The sequence below is a fragment of the Frankliniella occidentalis genome, unplaced genomic scaffold (assembly GCF_000697945.3).
Source record: "Frankliniella occidentalis isolate FOCC.00 unplaced genomic scaffold, Focc_3.1 Scaffold21, whole genome shotgun sequence".
NCBI classification, from domain to species: domain Eukaryota; kingdom Metazoa; phylum Arthropoda; class Insecta; order Thysanoptera; family Thripidae; genus Frankliniella; species Frankliniella occidentalis.
Window position 1 is genome coordinate 3,322,173 of NW_026267151.1, and position 6,087 is coordinate 3,328,259.

General features: G+C 43.8%; 1 protein-coding gene and 1 long non-coding RNA gene across 2 annotated transcripts in view; one reads left to right on the top strand and one right to left on the bottom strand.

Annotated features, from left to right (window-relative positions):
- Window positions 1-6,087, top strand: part of LOC113205433 (uncharacterized) — an 80,279-nt gene that overhangs the window by 7,546 nt on the left and 66,646 nt on the right. The gene's annotated exons all lie outside the window — the stretch shown is intronic.
- On the bottom strand, window positions 2,855-4,037 carry LOC127748943 (uncharacterized). The gene is made up of 3 exons (XR_008010865.1): window positions 3,931-4,037; window positions 3,051-3,163; window positions 2,855-2,960 (listed from the first exon to the last, which is right to left on the bottom strand). It is a non-coding gene; the product is annotated as an uncharacterized LOC127748943 (long non-coding RNA).

Here is a 6,087-nt window from a genome sequence, read left to right on the forward strand (position 1 = left end):
AAGTCAGTTTAGTAGGACTGAAATCTAAGTAAATGGTCACTCCAAACCTTACCACTTTATTCCCCTTCTTGCAGCCCTGGTGACAATCTGTCCGTTGATGTGAATGAGGAGATTCACAAATTTCCTCAAAGAATCCCCTTGCCCAACAAAATGTGGGCAGTGTTTCAGGACAAGGAAGCAACAACATTTGCCCACATGAGCAAACATCACCAGGCAATAGATAAAAAAATTGTGTTCCATTCAAATAGTCAAGAGCCGCATATCTTCATCAATGACAATAAAATAAAATCATCACCTACTTTGGACAACAACATTCTTTCGCTTGTAAATCTAATAAGTACTGTTGACAAATTTTTAATTTGTCCTGGATCAGGCATCAATAATGGTAGGCATAAGAAATGTCTGTTGTATTGGGAAGATGTTTTCACAAAAAAGGAAAGGTGTGAGCACTGCAACTGGCAAAGAAAGAGTCATTTTAAAAAAAATAGGAGGGAAAGAAAAATTAAATTGAAACGTCAGAGAAGTAGGAAAAGGAAGGACTCAAAAATTAAACGACAATCTATTGTGGTAAGATAAACATTTTTTCCCATTTCCTTTCTTAACAATAACAAGTAATACTGAAATCATTTTTTTTCCTACTAGATCACAAGAGTGAAAAAGCAGCTGGTTGAGTGCTTTGAAAAAATGAGAACCCTCAAGGAGGATGCAATAAAAGAGATTTTGGAAAAACTTCCTGAAAAGCATAGGCTTGCTGTGGAGACCATTATTATGGCCAGCAAGGTTGACAAAGCCCAAAATAGGAGGTACAAATATGAGTGGCTTTATGAATGCATTCTCCTGAGGATAAAGTCTGCAAAGTTGTACCGGAAAATGCTTAGAGATAACTTTTTACCACTACCTTCTTTTAGAACTCTCCAAAGGTACATAAAAAAACTTAAACCAGCATTTGGATTTCATGAGCCAACATTTAAATTAATGGAGAAGAAAAAACAGCATCTAACAGAGGCCCAAAGGCATGGTAAGTACCTCATTAAAAATTTAAAATGTTTATGGAACATAAAATTCTGCACATTTTCAATAATTACTCTTACAGGTGCTCTACTCATTGATGAAATGGCAATGGATGAAGGACTACATTTTGAAAACGAAACTTTGCAAATGATAGGATTTGTGACATTGGGCTCTGCTTCACCTGAAAATGCTCATCAAACATTGGGAGACCATGCCCTGGCGTTCATTTTTCAACCCTTTCAAGGCCAATGGTTCCAGGCCATTGGCGCTTTTTGTAGCCGTGGAGCTGCTAAGGGTCCTGAACTTGAAAAACTGACAACAGAAGCCATTCTTCTTCTTGAGAAGCACGGATATTTTGTGGATGTGGTAACAACTGATGGGGGTTCCTGGAACCGAAATATGTGGTCACTCTTTGGAATAAGTGAGGAATCAGTCAGCTGCCGTCACCCAACAGCTCTTGAAGAAGATGAAGGAGAAAGTGGTGATCTTGATGATCCCAATAGCATGGAAGATTTGGTTGACCCATCAGATAAACCGACACACAGAAGGCTGCGTTTTTGTTCAGATTTTCCACACCTTGTAAAATCCATCTGGTCTCGGGTGAGGTCATCAGAAATTCTGCAGGTAAATATGTAATTACACAGCTGTACCATACTATCTTTAAATCCAAATAATGTTAACATCATTACCTTATATATTTTATATTTAATTTGTTTATGATTGTTAATGTAGACACCTGATGGAAAGGTGAAACTGGACCATTGGAGGGCTGTAGTAAAGCATGACAGCATAATCCTGAAGCATATAACCAATTGCTGGAAATTAACCGAGGATCATATCAATCCTACTACATATCAAGCAATGAATGTCCAGATGGCATTTCAGGTAAATAACAGTAATTTTTTTCTGAAAAAATAAAAAAATGAAGACCAAATTTAATGTCTTGTATTTTCAGTTTTTTAGTGAGGATGTGGCTAGGGCCATGGAGCACTACAGAGACAAAATGCAAGTCCATGAACTTCATGACAGTCAAGCCACAGTTTCCTTCATAAGGAAGGTAAACAAATTAATAAAGGCCATGAATGCAAAAGATACATGGGACAGCCTGACTGATGAAAATGACAATACTTCAAAACAGGTAACATATATAATTGCTGCTTTTAAAAATTATGAAAGTAATAATGATAAGAAATCTAAAAATTTAATTTCTGTGACAGGCTATTCAAGAATTCATAGAATTCTTAAATAAGTGGAAAGCACAGGTACCACAGGCTGATTTAAGGCTGGCCTGGCAAACCCACCTTGGTCTGATGGTAACGTTGAAAGGTGCCCTAGAGCTTGTCAAGTATCTTGTTAAGTATGTTGGTTACAAGTATCTTATGACAAGAAAGCTTAACCAGGATGCACTAGAGGTAAAGTTAAATAAAAATTAAAAAAAAAAATTACAATTTCACTATGATTATCATTTGATTTGTCTATTTATTCTATGCACTAAAAAAATTACCTTGATTCTCACACAGCACTTCTTTGGAAATATTAGGGCAAACTGTGGGAGCAATGACCATCCTGACCCAAAACAGTTCATTCAAGTGTTCAGGCTTCTCCAGACTGCTTCTCTCATCAAACCTCCTCGTGGCAGTAACGTCACTGGTGGGGAAATGCTGGAGTCCCTCACCAGCCTAAAAGAAGTTATCGAAGAAACAGATATTGAAAAAAAAATTAAATTTGAAGAAATACTGGATAATTTGCTAGATGTAGGAGGAGCCGATGAAATTATGGAGAACCATTTTATACCAGTCAACAGTCATGACCACTCTTACCACTTTAATTGTACTATAGATGAGTATGCATTTGAGATGTTTGCAGGGTATGTGGCTAGGAAGGCCAGATCATTTTCTGTAGCCAAAAAATGTGATGACTGCTTTAAGAGTTTGCTGAGACCAAATGACCTGCCATTGAAAGAAACACAGTATCTCATTGAAAAAAGAAGTAAGGGTAATCTCTTAGTGCCATCAGATTCCTTGAGAGATCTCCTTTACCAAATTGAATCCGTTCTGCTGTCGGTGTTCAGCAAGTGCAAAATGAACAGGAACATCCTTCTCAATGGTTTGTTACTAGTATATTAGTTTTTAATTCTCTACTGCAGTGCACCCTGAAACAAAAAGTAATACAGTAATTCTTTTTTCAGTGCTGGATGAAGTAAAATATGTCAAGTTGGAAAAGCTTGTGGGTTGTGAAGAGCATAAGCAAGATCTTAGCAAAGCCATATTAAGATTTTTCTTGACCACCAGAATGCACTTTGCTTGCAGAAGGTTTATGAAACAAAATAGTGCTGCTGCTACTAAAAAGAAGCGAGGAAAGGCCCTTCTGAAGCAGCTCAAACTAAATGCAGCCCCAGCAGGAGAAAATGGAGTGCCTGAGGAGGAAGCAGTTATCCACAAAAAAATAAGGAAGAGAAAATCAAAAAAAAAGGACAACCCACAAACTGACCAAACTACATCTCAGAGCCAGACAGTTATAGAAGAAAGTGTATGGGACGATATGGGAATCAATTGGGCTGACCTTCCCGATGGGTCCCCAGCCACGACAGACATTACTCTAGAACCCCAAGATAACACCACTAACACCCCAGACAAATCAGCAAGTGACAAAACTGACATTCCTGCTCCCACATCAAAAAAGCAACAGCCCGCCACTAAGGCCAAGCCCAAGGTGGCCAGGCCAAAAAAGCCTAAGCAGTCAAATGATAAGCAAAAGGAAAAATCTACAAATAAAGAAGAGCGCAAGAGGAAACATGAAGAGGCTGCAACCAAAGAAGTTGACAATAATGATGTAAGAAGATCAAAGAGGTCTAGAAAGACACCCACTTGGCAAATGAGCTTCACCAAAGATTTTTAATTAATGAACTAGTATACTTACCTATGGCGTTTTGAATTAATATACATCTTGACAATGTTGAATTGTTCATTACAATTAATTTCATGCTATAAATAAACTTTAACCTACACGACCTACACCACGCCGCCTCGCATCAGCTGAGTGTAGCAACAACAACAACAGCTGAGCGGAGCGCCGGTGGCGCAGCCGACGGCAGGGTCGGCAAACACGTCCATGCCATTCGTAAACGGGAGGTCGGATCGAGTCGGACGAAAGCTCATCCGAAAGCCCAAAGAATGCCCTCCATACGCCTCGCTTTCAGCCCCCAAGTAAAATCAACAGGAAAGACGCTAGAAGAGAAATACCGGAGCCGTGTCATTTGCGCGTAATACGTATATCGCCGTTTCTCCCTAACCAGAGGTCGGATCGGGTCGGGCAAAAGCTGAATCAACTCCTCTAATCGAGCCCTTTAATTTATGTCCTTATACAAAATCCATGAAAATGAACGGGAAGGCCGCCAGGGCCGAAAAAGCCCAAGCGGCCCATAGCGCGCCGCGCCGCGGCCGGCCCGTCCCCCTGGGCAGTAGGCAATCCCGCAGCGCGCCAGCGGGAGCCACGCCTGGCTACGCGCTCGCAGGCTTCGTTTCGCCACCGTTGTCTATCCACCTTGCTGTTTGCAGACTAGTCTGAAGGAATACCAATGATATACAGAAACAATCTGAAATCTTTCTAAATGCTACACCTTTTGCCGTGTTAATAGACTACCTGTTCCGTGTGAAGAAGGAGAGCAAAAAGTTCGGAAGTGCCATTGAAATATTTGCTTGCCATGGTGAATTTTGAAGGAAAGTTAACATTTCTAGTTATATTTAGTCGGAATATACCTCAAAGTGTTAGCATCCTCAAGAAATCTACCTCCCCTGTAGTTAAAATAAGAGCACTTCCGGAGTTTTTGTTCTTGTCATGTGCACGGGACAGGTAGTCTATTTCATTAAACAAAGAATTTTGAGTTACTGCTCAGCATGCTGTGCAGTTTGCTGTGTAACCATGAATAAAGGCTGCACTACTGGGCGGCGGACTCATATCCAAAACACAAACAGGTTTCTGAATAGAGAGTAGCAGCGCAAGCCATTCCAGTTGTACTCAAGACTGTGCTTTCATTATTTATCAACATTAGCCATTGGATGCAGACACTCAAACAGGTGGAAGTCAGAGCGCGGGAGTCGGGGCGAGGGGGTATTCCCCGCGGAGTGCCAGACCAAGCAGGGCGACAACCGTCATCCAAAGCATGCTGACCTGCAACCCCCTCTCCGTGGCCCATCCCTTCCTCCGCGCCCTGCCACGCAGGGGCGTGCCCTTTTGCACTTCGGCATGCCATTCGGAATTCCGTTTGAGTGTATATCGCGTATAAACTACTAGCGCACTGCGGGGGGGAGGGAGGGGGGTCGCTCACGGCGGGAGGGCAGTGTCCTCTTGGGGGTGTGGGGCTGAGGGGGGTGGCGGGCTGGATCTGAGGGAGTCAAAGATACGCCAACTAACTGACAGGCGTTGATGAGGCGGTGGTGTGGGAGGGAGGCGCCGCTGTGCTGGGGTTGCTGTGGCGATGGGTGGGGGCGAGGGCGGGCGGGGCAGGCGCAGTGGTGACTGAGATTGAGCGAGGAGCTCTGCGCAGATTGGTTGTTGGTGAGTACCGGCGCGGCGCGCCGAGGTGCGCCCGACGGGTACCTTGCCTCACACTTGTAGCCTATCAGCGGGGCCAATCTTCTCACCCCACCATCCCCATTATCCCCCTCTCGCCCACCCAATTGCTTCCTCTACCCAGCATGTTCGGAGAACGCCAAATTAAGCCGTCAGAACGATGAACTTGCCCTTACCTCGCGCAGTAGAGTTTGTTTCGGTCCGGACACGACGCGAGTGATCCGTAGGTACCTAAATTATAAACCGTTTATTTTGTGATTTCTCACCGCCCCTTCTCCATGAACGCAAGCACGGTACCGGCTGGCGGTGCCGCATATCGATACAAAAACAACTCGTCGCTCGCGGTTTGGAATGAGGGCGCTGTTTGGCCGACCGGCGGTTGCGTGTTGAACCTGAGCGGGCGGCGCTCAGCCGTCGGCGTCGTCCGCGAGTCCGAACGCGTGGTGGCGCACCCAGGACCCCGCCACCCAGCCGATGTTCGGTGACAGGCCGGGGGGGAGGGGG